The sequence below is a fragment of the Crinia signifera genome, chromosome 1, assembly GCF_055691185.1.
Source record: "Crinia signifera chromosome 1, ASM5569118v1, whole genome shotgun sequence".
Classification (NCBI taxonomy): domain Eukaryota; kingdom Metazoa; phylum Chordata; class Amphibia; order Anura; family Myobatrachidae; genus Crinia; species Crinia signifera.
The window spans coordinates 254,498,393-254,522,709 of NC_139217.1; the positions used below are offsets into that span (position 1 = coordinate 254,498,393).

The window sequence follows — 24,317 nt, forward strand, 5'->3', positions numbered from 1 at the left end:
AGATGGAAAAAAATGCACTGCCCCCAAAAAGAGGTTTCTCCCTCCCAATTCCCACTGTACCTCTTTTTTGGGGCAGGGCTATTTACTATGCAAGTGTAGCGGGTGCTACCTTACCTTTTCCTGTTGTACAACCTATGCAAAATCTAAATACGAAGCGCTTGAATCCAGTTAAATTGGCCCGTACCTGCAAGAGAAACTGCACAAAACGTATTAAGGTGTTCCAGACAAGATGGAAAAACATGCCGTGCCCCCAAGAAGAGGTTCCTTCCTCCCAATTCCGACTGTACCTCTTTTTGGGAGTAGGCCCATGTACTATGCAAATGTAGCAGGTGCTACCTTACCTTTTCCTGGCGCCCAACCATTGCAAAATCGAACTCCGGCACGCTTTAATCCAGATAACTAGACCAATACCTGCAAGAGAAACTGCATAAAAAGTTTTAGGGTGTTCTAATCATGGTGGAAAAAAATGCCATGACCCCCCAAAAGAGGTTCCACCCTCCCAATGCCCACTGTACATTTATTGGGAGGCAGCACTATGTGCTATGAAAATGTAGCAGGTGCTACCTTACCTTCTCCTGGTGCCCAACCATTGCAAAATCCAACATAGGCACGCTTTAATCCAGATAACTGGACAAATACCTGCAAGAGAAACTGCACAAAAGGTTTTAGGATGTTCTAATCATGGTGGAAAAAAATGCCATGACCCCCAAAAGAGGTTCCACCCTCCCAATGCCCACTGTACATTTATTGGGAGGCAGCACTATGTGCTATGAAAATGTAGCAGGTGCTACCTTACCTTCTCCTGGCGCCCAACTATTGCAAAATCCAACGTAGGCACGCTTTAATCTAGATAACTGGATAAATACCTGCAAGAGAAACTGCACAAAAGGTTTTAGGGTGTTCTAATCATGGTGGGAACAAATGCCATGCCCCCCAAAAGAGATTCCACCCTCCCAATGCTTAATTTACCTCTTTTTGGTGGCAGGGCTATGTAACATGCAAGTGTAGCAGGTGCTACCTTACCTTTTCCCGGTTCCTAACCATTGGAGAATACAAACACGGCATGCTCTAATCTAGTTCACAAGACCCTTTCCTGCAAGAGAAACGGCACAAAAGGATTTAAGGTGTTCCAGACATGATGGTAAAATCATGCCTTGCCCTCAAGAAGAGGTTCAGCCCTCCCAATTCCCACTATACCTCTTTTTGGGGCAGGGCTATGTACTATGCAAGTGTAGCAGGTGCTACCTTACCTTTTCCTGGCGCCCAACCATTGCAAAATCCAACATAGGCACGCTTTAATCCAGATAACTGGACAAATACCTGAAAGAGAAACTGCACAAAAGGTTTTAGGATGTTCTAATCATGGTGGAAAAAAATGCCATGACCCCCAAAAGAGGTTCTACCCTCCCAATGCCCACTGCACCTTTTTTTTTTTAGGAAGGGGGGGGGGGTGGAAGGCAGGGCTATGCTCTAATCTAGTTCACAGGACCCTTACCTGCAAAAGAAACTACACAAAAGGATTTAAGGTGTTCCAGACAAAATGGAAAAAAAGCACTGCCCCCAAGAAGAGGTTCCTCCATCTCAATTCCCACTGTACCTCTTTTTGGGGCAGGGCTATGTACTATGCAAGTGTAGAAGGTTCTACCTTACCTTTTCCGGGTGTACAACCTATGCAAAACCTAAATGCGATGAGCTCTAATCCAGTTCACTGGGCCCGTATCTGCAAGAGAAACTGCACAAAACGTATTAAGGTGTTCCAGACAAGATCGAAAAACATGCCCTGCCCCCAAGAAGAGGTTCCTCCCTCCCAATTCCCACTGTACCTCTTTTTGGGAGTAGGCCCATGTACTATGCAAATGTAGCAGGTGCTACCTTACCTTCTGGACAGGAAAGGTTTTAGGGGTTCTGCACTCAGTTATTACACTTTCTGCCCTGTATTATCGGGCTTTGAACCGCTATTTCAATTTGTTGTGTAGCGGGGGTGCTATCCTGACCAACTGAGGGTCAGTGATCAAAAAATGGGAGGGGAAGAAAAAAGGTCAGTTATTTGTGGATGCACTCCTGATCCTCACGGATCAATATTAGTTAAAATAAATTGTTTCATTCAAATAAAACCGTGGGGGTTCCTGTTGTCTTTATTTAATTGGTTCATTGACAAGGAATTGACCCACAAGAGTTGCGAAAATTAGAGGTTAAAATATCCCAACATACAGACGTACATAAAGTGAGGAAGAATAAAGATTTGTGTTGGAAAGAGTTTAAAACGTGTAGGCAGAATCTAATAGGATGATGTTTTATTTCAATACTTTTTCGGGTGGTATTCCCTTATAACTTAGGTATTGTTTGGGTAGTATTCCCTTATACCTTGTGTGTTGGTTTGTGTTCCATATCACACCGCTTAAATAGATGGTGGCAGCTCAATTGTCTGCCCTAGGTTTAGATCAGAATATACGTGAATATTTCAATCTATTATTTTACATACAGCTTTCAGGTCTTTAAAATTCCTGTGTGTTGGCCAAGTTTCTCGTGGCTTTAATTGATTTACTGTTATGGGAATATACTTTTTCTTTTTTGGTGTGATTTGGCCGAAGGTTCGGCTCTATGTCACACTTGTAATTAATTCCCCACGGGAGGCTTTTTGGCAATTTTATCTGTGATTTGGCCAGTACATTGGCTCTATGTCACAGTTGTTTGCCCCTGATAAATGGGTCTTATAGTGTATATTTAGTAAATTATTCCACTTAGATGATTTTGTGATATGGCCTTAATTTTGGCTCTATTTCACATCCAGTTTTTATGTCTTAGTGGTCATTTTTGGCCTTACGCTTGGCCTTATGTTACACTTTTGTTGGCAATTTTATTTTGTGATTTGGCCAGGAAATTGGCTCTATGTCACAATTATTTTGCCTTTAATAAGTGTGCCCTATAGTGTATATATTGTAGATTTTTCCACATCGATGATGAGTTTGGATTTGTGATATGGCCTTAATTCTGGCTCTATCTCACACCCAGTTTTTATAGGTCTCTGTGGTTATTATTGGCCTTATATTTTGCCTTGTATTACACTTTGTTGTTGTTACACAGGTATATATCTTATTTTCCGGGGGGATATAATGTAAGCGTTCCTCTAGTGTGATTTGGCCACAGGTTTGGCACTATGTCACAGTTTTTATACAATACTCCACAATAAAATATTTATTAAGATATATAATCTTATTTTATGTCCAGTTTTAATTCTGTCTGTTATGTATCATCCTGGTGTACAATCTATGCAGAATACAAACAAGGCATGCTCTAATCTAGTTAACAGGACCCTTACCTGCAAGAGAAACTTCACAAAAGGATTTAAGGTGTTCCAGACAAGATGGAAAAACATGCCGTGCCCCCAAGAAGAGGTTCCTTCCTCCCAATTCCGACTGTACCTCTTTTTGGGAGTAGGCCCATGTACTATGCAAATGTAGCAGGTGCTACCTTACCTTCTCCTGGTGCCCAACCATTGAAAAATCCAACATAGGCACGCTTTAATCCAGATAACTGGACAAATACCTGCAAGAGAAACTGCACAAAAGGTTTTAGGTTGTTCCAATAACGGTGGAAAAAAATGCCATGACCCCCCAAAAGAGGTTCCACCCTCCCAATGCCCACTGTACCTTTATTGGGAGGTAGCAATATGTGCTATGAAAATGTAGCAGGAGCTACCTTACCTTCTCCTGGTGCCGTACCATTGCAAAATCGAAACCCGGCTCCCTCTAATCCAGTACACAGGACCCTTACCTGCAAGAGAAACTGCACAAAAGGATTTAAGGTGTTCCAGACAAAATGGAAAAAAAGCACTGCCCCCAAGAAGAGGTTCCTCCCTCCCAATTCCCACTGTACGTCTTTTTGGGGCAGGGCTATGTACTATGCAAGTGTAGCAGGTGCTACCTTACCTTTTCCCGGTTCCTAACAAACACGGCACGCTCTAATCTAGTTCACAGGACACTTACCTGCAAGAGAAACTACACAAAAGGATGTAAGGTGTTCCAGACATGATGGAAAAACCATGCCTTGCCCTCAAGAAGAGGTTCCGCCCTCCCAATTCCCACTGTACCACTTTTTGGGGTAGGGCTATGTACTATGCTAGTGTAGCAGGTGCTACCTTACCTTTTCCGAGTGTACAACCTATGCAAAACCTAAATGCGATGAGCTCTAATCCAGTTCACTGGGCCCGTACCTGCAGGAGAAACTGCACAAAATTTTTAAGGTATTCCAGAAAAGATGGAAAAAAATGCTCTGCCCCCAAGAAAAGGTTCCTCCCTCCCAATTCCCACTGTACTTTTTTGGGGGGGTAGGGCCATGTACTATGCAAGTGTAGCAGGTGCTACCTTACCTTTTCCTGGCGCCCAACCATTGCAAAATCCAACATAGAAACGCTTTAATCTAGATAACTGGACAAATACCTGCAAGAGAATCTGCACGATGGGTTTTAGGGTGTTCTAATCGTGGTGGAAAAAAATGCCATGCCCCCCCAAAGAGATTCCACCCTCCCAATGCTTACTTTACCTATTTTTTGTGGCAGGGCTATGTAATATGCAAGTGTAGCAGGTGCTACCTTACCTTCTCCTGGTGCCTAACCATTGCAACATACAAACATGGCACGCTCTAATCTAGTTAACAGGACCCATACCTGCAAGTGAAACTTCACAAAAGGATTTAAGGTGTTTCAGACATGATGGAAAAAATCATGCCTTGCCCTCAAGAAGAGGTTCCACTCTCCCAATTCCACTGTACCTCTTTATTGGGGCACGGATATGTACTATGCAAGTGTAGCAGGTGATACCTTACCTTTTCCTGGTGTACAACCTATGAAAAACCTAAATACGAAGTGCTCCAATCCAGTTAACTTGGCCCGTACCTGCAAGAGAAACTGCACAAAACGTATTAAGGTGTTCCAGACAAGATGGAAAAACATGCCTTGCCCTCAAGAAGAGGTTCCCCCCTCCCAATTCCCACTGTACCTCTTTTTGGGGCAGGGCTATGTACTATGCAAGTGTAGCAGGTGCTACTTTACCTTTTCCTGGCACCCAACCATTGCAAAATCCAACATAGGCACGCTTTAATCCAGATAACTGGACAAATACCTGCAAGGGAAACTGCACAAAAGGTTTTAGGGTGTTCTAATCATGGTGAAAAAAAATGCCATGACCCCCAAAAGAGGTTCCACCCTCCCAATGCCGACTGTACCTTTTATGGGGGGCAGGGCGATGTACTACGAAAGTGTAGCAGGTGCTACCTTACCTTCTACTGTTGCCTAACCATTGCAGAATCGAAACAGGGCGCACTCTAATTTAGTTAACAGGACCGATACCTGCAAGAGAAAATGCACAAAAGGATTTAAATTGTTCTACACATTATATGAAAAACATGCCTTGCCCCCAAGAAGAGAATCCACCCTCCCAATTCCACTTTACCTCTTTTTGGGGGAGGGCTATGTAATATGCAAGTGTAGCAGGTGCTACCTTACCTTTTCCTGGTGTACAATCTATGCAGAATACAAACAAGGCGTGCACTAATCTAGATAACAGGACCCTTACCTGCAAGTGAAACTTCACAAAAGGATTTAAGGTGTTCCAGACAAGATAGAAAAAAATGCACTGCCCCCAAGAAGAGGTTTCTCCCTCCCAATTCCCACTGTATTTCTTTTTTGGGGCAGGGCTATGTACTATGAAAGTGTAGCAGGTGATACCTTACCTTTACCTGGTGTACAACCTATGCAAAATCTAAATACGAAGCGCTTGAATCCAGTTAACTTGGCCCGTACCTGCAAGAGAAACTGGACAAAATCATGGTGGGGGAAAATGCCATGCCCCCAAAAGAGATTCCACCCTCCCAATGCTTACTTTACCTCTTTTTGGTGGCAGGGCTATGTAATATGCAAGTGTAGAAGGTGCTACCTTACCTTTTCCCGGTGCCTAACCATTGCAGAATCGAAACACTGCGCGCTCTAATCTGGTTAACAGGACCCATACCAGCAAGAGAAACTGCACAAAAGGATTTTAGTTGTTCTACACATTATATGAAAAACATTCCTTGCCCCCAAGAAGAGGTCTCTCCCTCCCAATTCCCACTGTACCTCTTATTTTGGGGCAGGGCTATGTACTATGAAAGTGTAGCAGGTGCTACCTTACCTTTTCCTGGTGTACAACCTATGCAAAATCTAAATACGAAGCGCTCCGATCCAGTTATCTTGGCCTGTACCTGCAAGAGAAACTGCACAAAACGTATTAAGGTGTTCCAGACAAGATGGAAAAACATGCCGTGCCCCCAAGAAGAGGTTCCTCCCTCCCAATTCCCACTCCACCTCTTTTTGGGGGTAGGGACATGTACTATGCAAGTGTAGCAGGTGCTACCTTAGCTTTTCCTGGCACCCAACCATTGCAAAATCCAACATAGGCACGCTTTAATACAGATAACTGGACAAATATCTGCAAGAGAAACTGCACAAAAGGTTTTAAGGTATTCCTGACATAATGGAAAAAAATGCACTGCGCCCAAGAAGAGGTTCCTCCCTCCCAATTCCCACAGTACCTTTTTTTGGGGGGTAGGGCCATGTACTATGCAAGTGTAGCAGGTGCTACCTTACCTTTTCCTGGCACCAAACCATTGCAAAATCCAACATAGGCACGCTTTAATCCAGATAACTGGACAAATACCTGCAAGAGAAACTGCACAAAAGGTTTTATGGTGTTTTAATCATGGTGAGAAAAAATGCCATGACCCCCAAAAGAGGTTCCACCCTCCTAATGCCGACTGTACCTTTTTTGGGGGGCAGGGCTATGTACTACGAAAGTGTAGCAGTTGCTACCTTACCTTCTACTGTTGCCTAACCATTGCAGAATCGAAACACGGCGCGCTCTAATCTGGTTAACAGGACCCATACCTGCAAGAGAAACTGCACAAAATAATTTTAGTTGTTCTACACATTATATGAAAAACATGCCTTGCCCCCAAGAAGAGGTCTCTCCCTCCCAATTCCCACTGTACCTCTTTTTTTGGAGAAAGGCTATGTACTATGAAAGTGTAGCAGGTGCTACGTTACCTTTTCCTGGTGTACAACCTATGCAAAATCTAAATACAAAGCACTCCGATCCAGTTATCTTGGCCCGTACCTGCAAGAGAAACTGCACAAAACGTATTAAGGTGTTCCAGACAAGATGGAAAAACATGCCGTGCCCCCAAGAAGAGGTTCCTCCCTCCCAATTCCCACTCTACCTCTTTTTGGGGGTAGGGACATGTACTATGCAAGTGTAGCAGGTGCTACCTTACCTATTCCTGGCGCCCAACCATTGCAAAATCCAACATAGGCACGCTTTAATCCAGATAACTGGACAAATACCTGCAAGAGAAACTGCACAAAAGGTTTTAGGGTGTTCTAATCATGGTGGGAAAAATGCCATGACCCCCAAAAGAGGTTCCACCCTCCCAATGCCGACTGTACCTTTTTGGGGGGGCAGGGCTATGTACTATGAAAGTGTAGCAGGTGCTACCTTACCTTTTCCTGGTGTAAAACCTATTCAAAATCTAAATACAAAGCAATCTAATCCAGTTTACTGGGCCCGTACCTGCAAGAGAAACTGCACAAAACATTTTAAGGTGTTCCAGACAAGATGGAAAAACATGCCGTGCCCCCAAGAAGAGGTTTCCTTCCTCCCAATTCCCACTGTACCTCCTTTTGGGGGTAGGGCCATGTACTATGCAAGTGTAGCAGGTGCTACCTTACCTTTTCCTGGCACCAAACCATTGCAAAATCCAACATAGGCACGCTTTAATCCAGATAACTGGACAAATACCTGCAAGAGAAACTGCACAAAAGGTTTTATGGTGTTTTAATCATGGTGAGAAAAAATGCCATGACCCCCAAAAGAGGTTCCACCCTCCTAATGCTGACTGTACCTTTTTTGGGGGGCAGGGCTATGTACTACGAAAGTGTAGCAGTTGCTACCTTACCTTTTACTGTTGCCTAACCATTGCAGAATCGAAACACGGCGCGCTCTAATTTGGTTAACAGGACCCATACCTGCAAGAGAAACTGCACAAAATAATTTTGGTTGTTCTACACATTATATGAAAAACATGCCTTGCCCCCAAGAAGAGGTCTCTCCCTCCCAATTCCCACTGTACCTCTTATTTTGGGGCAGGGCTATGTACTATGAAAGTGTAGCAGGTGCTACCTTACCTTTTCCTGGTGTACAACCTATGCAAAATCTAAATACGAAGCGCTCCGATCCAGTTATCTTGGCCTGTACCTGCAAGAGAAACTGCACAAAACGTATTAAGGTGTTCCAGACAAGATGGAAAAACATGCCGTGCCCCCAAGAAGAGGTTCCTCCCTCCCAATTCCAACTCCACCTCTTTTTGGGGGTAGGGACATGTACTATGCAAGTGTAGCAGGTGCTACCTTAGCTTTTCCTGGCACCCAACCATTGCAAAATCCAACATAGGCACGCTTTAATCCAGATAACTGGACAAATACCTGCAAGAGAAACTGCACAAAAGTTTTTAAGGTATTCCTGACATAATGGAAAAAAATGCACTGCGCCCAAGAAGAGGTTCCTCCCTCCCAATTCCCACAGTACCTTTTTTTGGGGGGTAGGGCCATGTACTATGCAAGTGTAGCAGGTGCTACCTTACCTTTTCCTGGCACCAAACCATTGCAAAATCCAACATAGGCACGCTTTAATCCAGATAACTGGACAAATACCTGCAAGAGAAACTGCACAAAAGGTTTTATGGTGTTTTAATCATGGTGAGAAAAAATGCCATGACCCCCAAAAGAGGTTCCACCCTCCTAATGCCGACTGTACCTTTTTTGGGGGGCAGGGCTATGTACTACGAAAGTGTAGCAGTTGCTACCTTACCTTCTACTGTTGCCTAACCATTGCAGAATCGAAACACGGCGCGCTCTAATCTGGTTAACAGGACCATACCTGCAAGAGAAACTGCACAAAATAATTTTAGTTGTTCTACACATTATATGAAAAACATGCCTTGCCCCCAAGAAGAGGTCTCTCCCTCCCAATTCCCACTGTACCTCTTTTTTTGGGGCAAGGCTATGTACTATGAAAGTGTAGCAGGTGCTACGTTACCTTTTCCTGGTGTACAACCTATGCAAAATCTAAATACGAAGCACTCCGATCCAGTTATCTTGGCCCGTACCTGCAAGAGAAACTGCACAAAACGTATTAAGGTGTTCCAGACAAGATGGAAAAACATGCCGTGCCCCCAAGAAGAGGTTCCTCCCTCCCAATTCCCACTCTACCTCTTTTTGGGGGTAGGGACATGTACTATGCAAGTGTAGCAGGTGCTACCTTACCTTTTCCTGGTGCCCAACCATTGAAACATCCAACATAGGAACGCTTTAATCCAGATAACTGGACAAATACCTGCAAGAGAAACTGCACAAAAGGTTTTAGGGTGTTCTAATCACGGTGGGAAAAATGCCATGACCCCCAAAAGAGGTTCCACCCTCCCAATGCCGACTGTACCTTTTTGGGGGGGCAGGGCTATGTACTATGAAAGTGTAGCAGGTGCTACCTTACCTTTTCCTGGTGTAAAACCTATTCAAAATCTAAATACAAAGCAATCTAATCCAGTTTACTGGGCCCGTACCTGCAAGAGAAACTGCACAAAACATTTTAAGGTGTTCCAGACAAGATGGAAAAACATGCCGTGCCCCCAAGAAGAGGTTCCTCCCTCCCAATTCCCACTGTACCTCCTTTTGGGGGTAGGGCCATGTACTATGCAAATGTAGCAGGTGCTACCTTACCTTTTCCTGGTGCCTAACCATTGCAGAATCCAAACACGGCGCGCTCTAATCTAGTTAACCGAACCCAAACCTGCAAGAGAAACTGGACTCTGAAAACTGGTTGTAATTAGACATCCCGATAGTTTTATTGGGCAAAATAGGCCATTTTTACAGTGCAGAAAATTAGAGCACATAGGGCCTAATTTGCAAATATACAACCAATGGTGGTATGCTGCAGGTGCCGCCCAGCACAGAGCAAGGCCTACCCGTACGCCAGTGGCACATTGCTTACAAATGGGAAAACCAATAGAGGAAGAATGATCAATTCTGGTGAGAAAGTGGAGAAATTGTTCATAGTACCCTATCATCTTCTGGCATTTTTTACAGCACAGCCTGCAAAATGACACTTGGAAGCTGATTGGTTCCTATGGGCAACTTCTCCTCTGTCCTCCAAATATGGTATATCTCCCCATGCAACATACTGGGAACATAGAGATAAGAATATAATTAATGTCAGCAACCTTGAAATAAACACACACAAAAAACACTTACACTGTAAGCAAGGACAAGACATTTAGGCCTAGCTAGGTCCAAGGCAATACATTTTGGTCTTCAATGTATAATGGGCCTTATTCATGTTCAATTGTAGATTATCAAAAATCGCTATTTAGAGATATTTGCTAAACTGTGGGTGCGCGCATGTGCAAGCCATGAAGTGGTGTTTACGGACCATTTCTGGGATGGACCTCTGCGGCTGCAGGATATCACAAACAGCCTTTGCGACTTGAAACATGGCAGCCTGGCGACTGGCTTCCCAGGTAGACCGCGCAGCCAGGAAGCTACCCTTACCATGCGAACGCTTCACTGTCTAGCTAAGCACTCTCATACTAGCAATGCAATCATAAAGTGTAGCAATTATATCGCACGGAGGCAACCCAGCATGCTGACCAGCCTTGCCCTTTGCCGGGTGCCACAAGTAATCGCAAAACTACAACTCAAGCTGAATTAGGCCCAATATGCACACCAAATTCAACATAATTTTACAGCACATAATAAATGGTATATAGCATTATCACAACTCACAATGGAGCAGATGTATGAAGCAGTGATAAGAGCGGAGAAGTGAGCATGTGTAGAAGTTGCCCATGGCAACCAATCAGCATTGACATAACATGCTATAAAATTATACTGAGCAGCTAATTGGTTGCCATAGGCAACTTCTCCCCTGGCTCACTTCTCCACTTTATCACTGCTTCATACATCTACCCCAATGTGTATAGTCTGCATAGGTCAAAAAAGTAATGTGACTTACTTAGCTTGCTTCAGGCTTTTACAAGAACCGCGCCATCTTCTCAATCGGCGAGGATGGTAATGATGATACACGATCTGACTCCAGTATTTGTCAATCTTAGTTCAATTCTTCTTCTGCTGAGATAAACATTGAGGTTCTCAAACTTGGGGGCAGAGATATCTAATCTTGGAGAGACATAACATACTGCCATAGCAGCTCCCAACTGTCAGTCCACAGGCTATGTCTGAAATGACAGTTGGTTGACAGGAGCTGATTGGTTGACAGGAGTTGATTGAAGCTGATTGGTTGGTGCTTCATCTTGGCTGTTGCTAAGAGATAGGAAAAGCCATCAGTACATACTGTATACCATACTGCCTCTGTCCTTGTAAAATAAGCTTCTCCATACCATGCATGGAAAGGCTATTTACACCAATACATATAATATGCTGCATGACAGGGAAGCAAATCCAACAAGGGTAACAGATTTGGGTTCTATTACTATATATACTGTATCATACTTAAGAGAACAGAGTAGATTGTAAGTGTACAAAGTGTCACTTCACTCGAATGTCCAGCGCTAAACTTGGTACTTGTTTCCTAGAACGGCGCCCACGATTTTGATCTTAGGCATCGCAAGGAAAAAAATTGCGTCGGTCGCATCACATGCGCCCAAAAAATCGCATGCGTTGCGACCGACACGATTACCGCGATTTTACATAGGGAACAATGTTAAATGGCCCAATTGACCCGATTTCACATAGGGAACAATGTTAAATGGCCCACAGACCCCAAATACCCACCCTGAAGTGTGAAATGGCCCCCCCAATTGTTAACGCCACCCCACGATCAACGTCAACCCGAAGCGTGGTGGGCACAGCGAGCCCGCGAGGGGCGGCGGTACGCATCCTCCGACCTTTTCATACCCCCACTATCCACGTCGGTGTGGAGTTGAGAATAGAAAGTGTGGCGAGTGCAGCGAGCCACCGAGCCCAAAGCGTGGCGAGCGTTACGAGCCCGGCGAGGGGACGCGGAACACGCTCCCGAAGCGTGGCGAGCGCAGCGAGCCCCGCGAGGGGACACGGATTACTTAACGTGTATTCCGCGTCCCCTCGCGGGGCGCGCTGTGCTCGCCACTCTTCGGGCTCGTGTTCCGCGTCCCCTCGAGGCGCTCACCACGCTTCGGGCTCGGTGGCTCGCTGTGCTCGCCACACTTTCTATTCTCAACTCCACGCCGACGTGGATAGTGGGGGTATGAAAAGGTCGGAGGACGCGTACCGCCCTTGACGTTGATCGTGGGGTGACGTTAAAAATTGGGGGGGCCATTTCACACTTCAGGGTGGCTATTTGGGGTCTGTGGGCCATTTAACATTGTTCCCTATGTAAAATCGGTAATCGCGTCGGTCGCATCGCATGCGATTTTTTGGCCGCATGCGATGCGATTTACATTTTACCATGCATTTCTATGTAAAATCGCGGACATCGCATCGGTCGCATCGCATGCCATTATAATGGCATGCGATGTACATGCGATGCCCGCGATGGGCGCCGTTCTAGGAAACAAGTACCCTAAACTTCAATGGGCGTATACAGTATAATAGTATTACTTCTGCATATGAATATAAGCTGAGATACAAATGGAAAAAAAAACAAAAAGAAAACCTAAATGCGATGAGCTCTAATGCAGTTCACTGGGCCCGTACCTACAAGAGAAACTGCACAAAATGTTTTAAGGTGTTCCAGACATAATGGAAAAAAATTATTTGCCCACAAGAAGAGGTTCCACCCTCCCAATTCCCACTGTACCTTTTTTGGGGGGTAGGGCCATGTACTTTGCAAGTGTAGCAGGTGCTACCTTACCTTTTCCTGGAGCCCAACCATTGCAAAATCCAACACCAGAACGCTTTAACCCCTTCATGACAGAGCCAGTTTTTGCCTTCCTGACAGAGCCCTTTTTTTCAAATCTGGCATGTATCACTTAAGTGGGGATAACTTTTTTTTGCTTTTACTTATCCCAGTGATTTTGAGATTGTTTTCTCGTGACACATTGTACTTCAAGTTAGTGGTAAATTTTCGTCGATACAGTCTGTGTTTTTTTGTGAAAAATACCAAAATGTCGTAAAAAAATGGAAAATTTTGCGATTTGCAAAATGTTAAATTTTCTGCTTGTGAGACAAATAATCTTACCACTCAAAATAGTGAATAACTAACATAGACCATATGTCTACTTTATGTTGCCATCATTATTTCAACCTCATTTTCATTTTTTTGGACACTAGGAGGCTTAAAATATGAATAGCAAATTCTCAAATTTTCAAGAAAATTTCAAACTCTGATTTTTTTAGGGACCAGGTCAGTTATGATGTGACTTTGAGTGACTTGTATGTGAGACACCCCCATAAATGATGCCATTTCAAAAACTGCACCCCTCACAGTATTCAAAACAGCATTTTGGAAGTTTGTTAACCCTTTAGGTGTTTCACAGGAATTAAAAGAAAGTGTAGGTGAAATTTCAAAATTTCATTTTTTTTGCAGATTTGCAATTTTAATACATTTTTCTAAGGAACACAGTAGATTTTACTAGAGAAATGTGACTAAAAATTGATTCCCCCAATTCTTTGGTTTTCATAAATATCCTATATGTGGCCCTAGTGTGCACGGTGACCAAACCACAGGCTTCATAATAGAAGGAGCACCTACTTGATTTTGGAGCCTCCTTTTTATGAGATTATTTTTTAGGCACAATGTAGGTTTCTAGGCACCATAAGATGCTAAAAGTTAGGTACCCCCCCACAAGTGACCCCATTTTGCAAACTACACCCTTCAGGGAATTCATCTAGGGGTATAGTGTACATTTCAAACCCCCAGGGGTTTCACCAATTGTGGTACAACTGGGCAGTGAAAATGAAAAAAAATTAATTTTTCATTTTCACAGCTCAGTTGTATCAAAATTGGTGAAACCCCGGGGGGTTTGAAATGTACACTATACCCCTTGATGAATTCCCTGAAGGGTGTAGTTTGCAAAATGGGGTCACTTGTGGGGAGGTTCCACTGTATGGGTGTTTCGGGGGTCATTCAACCAGAATCTGTGCTGCAAAATCCAAAAATCACTCCTTCCCTTCTGAGTCCTGCCATGCACCCAACTGGTATTTTTTGGTCACACATGAGGCATTGCCGTACTCGGGAGAAATTGGGGCACAGATTTTGGGGTGCTTTGTCTCCTTCATTCCTTGTGAAAATGAAAAATTTTGAGCCAGATCTGCATTTTTGTGTAAAAAAATGTAATTTTTTACAGAAAAATGCAGTTCTGGCTCAAAATTTTTTATTTTCACAAGGAATGAAGGAGACAAAGCACCCCAAAATCTGTGCCCCAATTTCTCCCGAGTACGGCAATGCCTCACGTGTGACCAAAAAATACCAGTTGGGTGCATGGCAGGACTCAGAAGGGAAGGAGTGATTTTTGGTGGTGGAATGAATGGTGGGTGCTATGTCGCATTAGCAAGACCCCCGAAGCACCAATACGGTGGAACCCCCCCACAAGTGACCCCATTTTAGTCACCAGCTTTGGGAGGGGGCTGGCGCTGCGGCTGGCGGGGGGGTGGGAGGGGTGCTGGTGCTGCGGCAGCCGGGTGGGTGGGAGGGAGGGGGGCTGCCGGGTGGGAGGGGGGGGGGGCTGGCGATCGGTGCGGTATATACACACACACACACACACACATATATATATATATATATGTGTGTATATATATATATATATATATATACATATATATACACACACATATATATATATATATGTGTGTGTATATATATATATATATATATATATATATATATATATATAGTTTTTCAGTGCATATATTTTTTTTTTTTTACTTTTTCTGCAGCTTGATGCTGCTGCTGCTGCTGCGGGGGGGAGGGGGGAGGAGGTCAGCGCTGCGTGCGCTTCAGACGCTCCGGGGGAGCCGGGGGAGCTGCTGCTGCTGCCGGGTGAGTGCCCGGCGGGTTGGAGGGGGGGCTGCACATCGGAGGTGATCGGTGCTGTACTTGACAGCACCGATCACCACCGATCCCTGTGTTACCGAGCGGCTTAGCCGCCGGTAACACAGGAAACGCTGTGAATGGCTGTTCAGATTTGAACAGCCAATCACAGCGATCGCCGACCGGGGGGGGCACCCCTGCCCCCCCTGGGCGGCGAGGGGGGATGTCTGCTGTCAGGGACAGCAGACATCACCTAACTGTCACTGCGTCTCTAGACGCAGTGACAGTTAGAAGTCATGACGTATATATACGTCATGTGTCGGGAAGTACTTCCCGACCATGACGTATATATACGTCAAATGTCGTGAAGGGGTTAATCCAGATAACTGGTCAAATACCTGCGAGAGAAACTAAACAAAAGGTTTTAGGGTGTTCTAATCATGGTGGAAAAAAATGCCATGACCCCCAAAAGAGGTTCCACTCTCCCAATTCCACTGTACCTGTTTTTGGGGGCGGGGATATGTAATATGCAAGTGTAGCAGGTTCTACCTTACCTTTTACTGGTGTACAATCTATGCAGAATACAAACAAGGTGTGCTCTAATCTAGTTAACAGGACCCTTACCTGCAAGATAAACTGCACAAAATGTTTTAAGGTATTCCAGACATAATGGAAAAACATGCCGAGCCCCCCAGGAGAGGTTCCTCCCTCCCAATTCCCACTGTACCTTTTTTGGGGGTAGGGCCATGTACTATGCAAATGTAGCAGGTGCTACCTTACCTTTTCCTGCCGCCCAACCATTGTAAAATCCAACATAGGTACGCTTTAATCCAGATAACTGGACAAATACCTGCAAGAGAAACTGCACAAAAGGTTTTAGGGTGTTCTAATCATGGTGGAAAAAAATGCCATGCCTCCCAAAAGAGTTTCCACCCTCCTAATGCCGACTGTACCTTTTTTGGGGGGCAGGGTTATGTAATATGAAAGTGTAGCTGGTGCTACCTTACCTATTCCCGGTTCCTAACCATTGGAGAATACAAACACGGCACCCTCTAATCTAGTTCACAGGACCCTTACCTGCAAGAGAAACTACACAAAAGGATTTAAGGTGTTCCAGACATGATGGAAAAATCATGCCTTGCCCTCAAGAAGAGGTTCCGCCCTCCCAATTCCCACTGTACCTCTTTTTGGGGCAGGGCAATGCACTATGCAAGTGTAGCAGATGCTACCTTACCTTTTCCTGGCGCCCAACCATTGCAAAATCCAACATAGGCACACTTTAATCCAGATAACTGGACAAATAACTGCAAGAGAAACTGAAAAAAGGTTTTAGGGTGTTCTAATCATGGTGGAAAAAAATGCCATGACCCCCAAAAGAGGTTCCACCCTCCCAATGCCGACTGTACCTTTTTTGGGGAGGCAGGGCTATGTACTACGAAAGTGTAGCAGGTGCTACCTTACCTTCTCCTGGTCTACAACCTATGCAAAGCCTAAATGCTCTAATCCAGTTCACTGGGCCCGTACCTGCAAGAGAAACTGCACAAAATGTGCACCCAACCATTGCAAAATCCATCATAGGCACGCTTTAATCCAGATAACTGGATAAATACCTGCAAGAGAAACTGCACAAAAGGTTTTAGGGTGTTCTAATCATGGTGGGAAAAATGCCATGCCCCCCAAAAGAGATTCCACCCTCCCAATGCTTACTTTACCTCTTTTTGGTGGCAGGGCTATGTAATATGCAAGTGTAGCAGGTGCTACCTTACCTTTTCCCGGTGCCTAACCATTGGAGAATACAAACACGGCACGCTCTAATCTAGTTCACAGGACCCTTAACTGCAAGAGAACGGCACAAAAGGATTTAAGGTGTTCCAGACATGATGGAAAAATCATGCCTTGCCCTCAAGAAGAGGTTACGCCCTCCCAATTCCCACTGTACCTCTTTTTGGGGCAGGGCTATGTACTATGCAAGTGTAGCAGGTGCTGCCTTACCTTTTCCTGGTGTACAATCTATGCAGAATACAAACACGGCGTGCTCTAATCTAGTTAACAGGACCCTTACCTGCAAGAGAAACTTCACAAAAGGATTTAAGGTGTTCCAGACAAGATGGAAAAAAATGCACTGCCCCCAAGAAGAGGTTTCTCCCTCCCAATTTCCACTGTACCTCTTTTTTGGGGGCAGGGCTATTTACTATGCAAGTGTAGCAGGTGCTACCTTAACTTTTCCTGTTGTACAACCTATGCAAAATCTAAATACGAAGCGCTTGAATCCAGTTAACTTGGCCCGTACCTGCAAGAGAAACTGCACAAAACGTATTAAGGTGTTCCAGACAAGATGGAAAAACATGCCGTGCCCCCAAGAAGAGGTTCCTCCCTCCCATGTACTCTGCAAATGTAGCAGGTGCTACCTTACTTTTTCCTGGTGCCCAACCATTGCAAAATCCAACATAGGCACGCTTTAATCCAGATAGCTGGACAAATACCTGCAAGAGAAACTGCACAAAAGGATTAATGGTGTTCTAATCACGGTGGAAAAAAATGCCATGACCCCCCAAAAGTGGTTCCACCCTCCCAATGCCCACTGTACCTTTATTAAGAGGCAGCACTATGTGCTATGAAAATGTAGCAGGTGCTACCTTACCTTCTCCTGGTGCCTAACCATTGGAGAATACAAACACAGCACGCTCTAATCTAGTTCACAGGACCAGGGCCGGCGCCACCACTAGGCAGGTTTAGGCATTTGCCTAGGGCGCCGGCCACTGGAGGGCGGTAGTGAGCTGCAGGCCAGCAGCAGGAAAGCTACCGCAGAGGAGACTGGAGAGCCGCCGGAGGAAGGAGAAGCTGCAGCATCAATCTGCCAGGCGGGTGAGTGCTTCCCCCCCACACACACACGCTGGAGCACCCCGTGTAAAACTTGCTGCCTCTGCCTGGTCGTCCGCAGCCAGGCCAGCGGTGGACGGCGGCCCCCAGCTCCCGCCACCTAGTCAGCACTCCGCCTGCCTGCCACCACCCCTCTGCAGTCCCCTCTCCCCTGTAGCGGCCGCACACCTCCTCCCCCCCCCCCCCCCCCCCCCCGCAGCCCGGCTGTGGAGCTACTATGGAGGCAATCTGCTGCCCCTCCCCCCCCTGCCGGTGGACAGCACCCGCACCCCCGTTGGGGAGAGAGGGGGCGGGCGTGCGGGGGGGTCGCCTTGGGCGCTAACAGGGCTTGCACCGGCCCTGGATACAATATAGAAATTATAATACAGCCAATTGGAAAAATGGTGAAATAAACTTTAACAAAAGACCAATTGTTCTGATAATGTTGTTAAATAAAATGGATTGACCTAGGCCCTTATTCAGATCTGATCGCAGTACAAAATTGTTCTCAATATGGGCAAAACCTTGTGCACTGCAGGTGGGGCAGATGTAACATGTGCAGAGAGAGTTACATTTGGGTGGGGTGTTTTGAAACTGAAATCTAAATTGCAGTGTCAAAATAATGCAGTCAGTATTTACCCTGCACAGAAACAAAATCTAACTCTCTCTACACATGTTACATCTGTCCCACCTGGAGGGCACATGGTTTTGCCCATTTTGAGAACAAATTTGTTCTGCGATCAGATCTGAATAAGGGCCCTAATTTGTGTGAATGGCCATACAGCACATGTTGTGATCTTATCAGTGAGAAACACTCTGCGTCCTCCTAGCAGCACAATGTCCATTCTCAAACTATAGCCTGTTACCTCTGCCCTGGTGATGAGAATTTGGATTAACATATCCTCATCTGTCCCAGTCCCCATCATGGTTTTTGTAAGGATCCTTGGCATAATATCCTTGGCGGTCCTTAATGCATTGTACTGCAGAAAGAGAGGACATGAGCTGGTTTATTACAAGGTAACTGTACATGGTTAGTATATTTCTCCTGATTATAAAACTGCCGCGAGAGATGAAGCAGTATTCACACTATACTAAAGTAATTAATAATTTGGCCACTGGAGGCGCACTTCCACTGGCATCTGTGGGCAACATATATTTTCTTTCAGAACTAATACAATTGCTCCCACTGCTGTGTATGGCTACAAACATGCAGAGATAAAAGGTTCTTTGTGCCTATTAACTTTTATCACGTAAATAAGTAAGAGGTAAGACATCCCAGGGGGACCAGAAGACGATACCACTTCTGTAACAGCAGACCCTGGATGAGATACATAGCAGTGCCCTTCTGCCATATGGCAGCTAGTGATGTCACAATGGGCCGATGATGTCACAATGGGCCGATGATGTCACAATGGGCTGTGATGGGTAGAACACTGGCAGCTGACTGCTTCCTGAGTCATATCTAATATTGCTGGACTTGTGCCAACACAGATAATTTTTCACTCTTTTCTGAAGATTGAAGTTTGATATAAAATGAAGAAGGCGAAAGCTAATAAAGCTATAGACCACCAAATGACTGTCGCTCTGCGCATCCGTCCCATTAATTTGACGGAGACTAAGAACCGCGCCCGATGCATCACACACCAGCTCGGACCGCAGACAGTGCTATTGCAGGACCCCGGTGAGGATCCTAATGATGTCCTGCGCTCCACCAGGACAAGAGAAACAACATTCCAATTTAACCAGGTGTTTGACCAGGCAGCTACCCAGGAGACTGTGTATGATTCCACAGTGAAGCCCTTATTGGGTGACATCCTGTCCGGGTACAATGCTGCCATATTTGCCTACGGCCCCACAGGCACCGGAAAGACCTTCACCATGATGGGTAAGGACCGCGAACCTGGAGTAATATATCGCACCCTGAAGGACCTGTTTAAAGCCATTGAGGAGACTGGGGAAAAAAAGAATTTCTCCGTATCATTATCATACGCGGAGATCTATAATGAAACCGTCCGAGACCTATTAAGACCTTCCTCTAGGTCTTTGGTCCTCAGAGAGGATCCCAATGGCAACACCAACATAGAAGGGATTTCTACATTCTCCCTTAGCACTCCTGAGGAAGCCATGACCCTGCTGAAGAAGGGCAACAAGCGGCGCACAGAAGCTCCCACAGCCGCTAATAAGACATCATCCCGCTCACATGCAGTATTGCAGGTCACCATAAAGCAGACAGCCAGTGATAGTGTGAGCACAGGCAAGTTGTACATGGTAGACCTTGCGGGATCAGAACGAGCAAGCCAGACTAAGAACAGCGGCCAGACCATGAAAGAAGGAGGATACATCAACCGATCCCTTCTTACCCTCAGGATGTGTATCATGGCGCTGCGTGACAGACCAGGCAGCCATATAAACTATCGGGACAGCAAGCTGACCTGGCTGCTAAAGGGAGCACTGAGCGGGAAAAGCCGATTGGTTATGATCACGCACATCAGCCCTGCGGATAGTGCTTATGAAGAATCCCGCAGCACAATGACCTACGGAAGCAAGGCCAAGTTTATCAAGACGCGAGTGGAGAGAAACCCTGTCTGTGTCCCCAATAAGACTTCCGAGGGCGTCAGAGGGACCACAGTGCTGCCGGAAGTCCCTCATCCTCCAGAGCATGGCCGTGGGATCCTGCCCAGGTCTGGGAATATTTATCAAGTGAGAAAAAGTGCAAGGCCGCTGCGTGATTTTCCTCCCTGTATCCAGCAAAGAATCCCCAACCGCAATTTGAGACCAAAGCCACAGCATCTTACGGTGTACACTCCTTTCAAGGTTGGTCATTACACATTGCACACATGAACAGCAATCGGGCTGGCAGTAAAGGTACCCATACACGTTACAATTATTGTATACAGTATTATATACAATACTGTATTCAATAATTGTAACGTGTATGGAAACTTTTACACCTGAAGGAAAACTGGGGAATAGGGCTACTGGCGAAACCCCAACAAAAAAAAAACGACACTCAGCAGCCACCCCATGGGTGTGTTGGAAGAGCTGCCAATTATTTATAAATGATAACCGTTATATCCAACTCATTGATAATTTAATAACTCAAAGGCTTAAACCAGGACAATGCCAGGTACGTCAATCAGTTATACATAACGTGTGCTGTTAGTGGTTTTATCGTATTCTTGCTATGTAATACGATCCACAAAAAATTCCTAGTGTGCACAAGCACACATGGCCAATAAAGTTGATTCTGATTCTGATACATAGATCTTTTAATAATTATGCTAGGACACTACCAGTAGATGGGTGATGGGGCTTCATAGCACATTCCTGACAGGGGCCCCAATACATTGCTATGCGCAGGGGTCTACACTGCTGTTGACGCCCCTGTATGTATGTATGTGTATGTATGTATATATATATATATTTTTTTTTATTATTAATATTATTTATATACATTTGGTCTATCTATAATACTTTAACTGACCCGGCATATACTGGGTCACCTAAGTGTCCATCTCCATGCTTTGCTCCGCCCCTCTGGAAACCCCCTTCTGAAAATCCTGCGTTTGCCACTGATCGCATATTATTATGGTTATTATACTTTATTTATATGGCACCACATATACAAATGAGGGAAACAGTGACCTACAGCTGAATACAATAGAGGACAAGTACAGGGCACATAACTATAGCTACATCTGCAGGGTATCAGCGTGGTAGAAAACCACAGGGTTTGGTGCTATCAAAGATGGCTTAAGTAAAGGCCCCCATGCACTATGCAAATTCTCTGAAGGGAGAAGTCGCACCTGATCCCCCGCCGAATGTCCAACCTCCGACTCCACTCCGATGAACACAGGACTGTGCATCAGAACGGATATTCTACACATGCGATTTGGACCGATTTCACCCAATATCTCAGCTTGATCTACCGGAATTGGCCCAAATCGCATAGTGTATGGGACATTAAGAGAAGGAAAGCACACGAGGGATGAGGGTCCTGCTCATCTATTCATGAAAATCTTTATCACTATTTATAAATAATACAGACAATATAAGTAAGATTTTAAATCAGTTTTATTTTTCAAAAAGTTTTTTTTTTTTACGTTTTGGCATTGAGAAAGCAAATAGGTAATGTAACATCATGCCAAATACTGTAGGGAAATGAGAAACCAGTACAGTGGATTTGCAAACCAATATACCCCATTATATATACTCTGCCAAATTCATAAAAGCTACTTCATACGTTATATTACATTATATATATTCTTACATATTACTTCAGTAGTAACCAGTAATAATGCGTTTGTAAATAAACTTTTCCAGTGGCAGGAACCTGGCCTGCCATTGGAATTCTGGGATACATGGCGCACCTATAGTTCCTGATTGGACCGCTCTCTCAGTATTGGCAAGTGTTTAGGTTTTGATCCCGCACTAGGGTCTGCACGAATTTCGATATTAACAGATGGAATCAATACCATAGGAGTATGTCATACTTGCTGACAGCAGCAAGTCAGGGGGGCGGGACAGGCAGACGTCATCAAGCCCCACCCCCACGACAGTCAAACAACGTAATTCGCGGACCCGCAAAAAAAGGTAATTTTGTGCTGCAGGGAAGGGGGTGCGGGGGCTGCCTGGCCAATGCGGGAGGATTGCCCACCTTCCCGGGGGACCCGATTTTCGGGAGCCTCACGGCAATTCCAGGAGGGTAGGCAAGCCTGGAGTATGTAATACAATTAGGAACAAATAGAAAAATAATATAATACAAGATAATTAATTACCTCTAAGTAGGAGACTGCTTTGTCCACAGCCTCGTGCCAGAGTAACATGAGGCCCAAAGTGGAGCCAAGTTGGTGGGGTAGAAGTTTGGATTGTGTCTATTATCCTCTATATTAAAGTCCAACCAGACTCCTATTTCCTTGTCCCACAGAACAGCCTGCACAGCATCCAGTCGCTCCGGCATATCTGTAGCAAATGACAAGAACAGAAATGACACAATCAGGTGTGTGGCATATGTATAATGGTGCATCACGGTGTGTGGCATATGTATAATGGTGCATATGTATAATGGTGCATCACGGTGTGTGGCATATGTATAATGGTGCATCACGGTGTGTGGCATATGTATAGTGGTGCATCACGGTGTGTGGCATATGTATAATGGTGCATCACGGTGTGTGGCATATGTATAATGGAGTATCACGGTGTGGCATATGTATAATGGAGTATCACGGTGTGTGGCATATGTATAATGGAGTATCACGGTGTGGCATATGTATAATGGTTCATCACAGTGTGTGGCATATGTATAATGGAGTATCACGGTGTGTGGCATATATATAATGGTGCATCACGGTGTGTGGCATATGTATAATGGAGTATCACGGTGTGGCATAAGTATAATGGAGCATCACGGTGTGGGGCATTTGTATAACGGAGTATCACGTTGTTGGGCATATGTATAATGGGCATTGTGTGTGTGTGTGTGGAAAAAATGAGGGATGTAGCCTCGCAGGAGTTCCACGGTAGTAGCTGAACCTTCTAATTTTTGGCGCGGGCCTTCGGCACGCGCAGATGACTCTTCTCCTCTGCCTCCAGTGTTGGGAGGTATGTTTTGGGGCATTGCAGTGTGTGGCATAATGTGTCAGGGGCATTACAGTTTGTGGCATTATGTGTCAAGGGCATTTTTTGGGATATTATGCCGATTTTTTTATTTTTTTTACTTTAGTAGTTCTTCGGGGGTTTATTTTGTCGCGAGTAGCTCCCGACCCAAAAAAGGATGGAGACCACAGTATTAAGGTGTTCCAGACAAGATGGCAAAACATGCCGTGCTCCCAAGAAGAGGTTCCTCCCTCCCAATTCCCACTGTACCTCTTTTTGGGAGTAGGCCCATGTACTATGCAAATGTAGTAGGTGCTACCTTACCTTTTCCTGGTGCCCAACCATTGCAAAATCCAACATAGGCACACTTTAATCCAGATAGCTGGATAAATACCTGCAAGAGAAACTGCACAAAAGGTTTTAGGGTGTTCTAATCATGGTGGGAACAAATGCCATGCCCCCCAAAAGAGATTCCCCCCTCCCAATGCTAACTTTACCTCTTTTTGGTGGCAGGGTTATGTAATATGCAAGTGTAGCAGGTGCTACCTTACCTTTTCCAGGCTCCTAACCATTGGAGAATACAAACACGGCACACTCTAATCTAATTCACAGGACCCTTACCTGCAAGAGAAACGGCACAAAAGGATTTAAGGTGTTCCAGACATGATGGGAAAATCATGCCTTGCCCTCAAGAAGAGGTTCCGCCCTCCCAATTCCCACTGTACCTCTTTTTGGGGCAGGGCTATGTACTATGCAAGTGTAGCAGGTGCTACCTTACCTTTTCCTGGCGCCCAACCATTGCAAAATCGA

The 24,317-nt window shown here is 45.1% G+C and overlaps 1 long non-coding RNA gene across 1 annotated transcript in view; it reads right to left on the reverse strand.

The window, feature by feature from the left end:
• Positions 1–18,811: 18,811 nt before the first annotated feature.
• LOC146027881 (uncharacterized) overlaps positions 18,812–24,317 on the reverse strand; it is a 111,573-nt gene continuing 106,067 nt past the window's right edge. Inside the window, exons 2-3 of the long non-coding RNA XR_014455159.1 lie at positions 22,688–22,871; positions 18,812–18,889 (exon numbers count right to left, since the gene is read on the reverse strand). This is a non-coding gene — a long non-coding RNA (uncharacterized LOC146027881). The remainder of the gene's footprint in view (positions 18,890–22,687; positions 22,872–24,317) is intronic.